Raw genomic sequence first — 921 nt, 5'->3', positions numbered from 1 at the left:
AGAACGGTGGCGTGGTTTTCATGTTACCTAACATGGCTCTCCTGGGAGCCGGCGAACGGAATGGAATGAGGTACATTCTACTTTGATGGACTTGAGAGCTCGCAGGAATCAACCAATCCGAAGGAGTTTGCTAGTTATCGCACTCGGTTTTTTTCTTTGTTTGACCAGTAAGAGCCCAGAGTTGGGTGGAGCCGGGCCCACCCACCAGCGAGTGACATAGTGTATGAACCGGGTTGTTTGTGGTTGGGTCCATCAACTTCACAGTGATGGGGCTGAAGGTGCAAGCGCCTGACAGTTACCTCAGACACGCCCATCAACAGCTTCCTACTGAGGATTTGGGCGTTTCAAATGGCGCCTTCCCTCTACACCATGTGTATGTGCTGCAGTCTCAGCCACCTGCTAAGTCTACAACCTCGGGCTGAGGCTGCCGACAACCTCTCCTCCCTATCCTTCGGCCTCCTCTGGCCCCCTAGCCCTGCAGCCAGCCATCGCCACCCTACCTAAAGTTAAGGTATGCAGTGTGCATTTCCTAGAACCAATCTGTGAGGTCTGAGCCCTTTTTCTTTTTAAATCTTTTTTTAACCAAGCTTTATGCCCATAATGGAGACTGAACTCAGAGGACTGAGATCTAGTCATATGCTGTTCTGACTGAGCCAGCCAAGCACCCATGAGCCCTTCTTAACAAGCCTTTCTTGGTCACGGGGCTGGAGTGTGAGAACCTGCAAGATCCATTTCCCCACCTCCTTCAGGCTGTTCTTTCTTTTGGCTGAGACTTGCTTTGCCTACTGGAACAAATACTGGCTCGATTCTGAGCAGAAGCCAGAACCAGAAGTTCATGAGGTATGGGTGCCTTAAGTGACCAGAGTAGGGACTTGTAGTTATTCACATGCAGATGGTTCTGTGGCTACAGGTGGCCCTCTT

The sequence above is a fragment of the Mustela nigripes genome, chromosome 7 (assembly GCF_022355385.1).
Source record: "Mustela nigripes isolate SB6536 chromosome 7, MUSNIG.SB6536, whole genome shotgun sequence".
Classification (NCBI taxonomy): Eukaryota; Metazoa; Chordata; class Mammalia; order Carnivora; family Mustelidae; genus Mustela; species Mustela nigripes.
Note: the sequence above shows the minus strand (reverse complement) of the source record.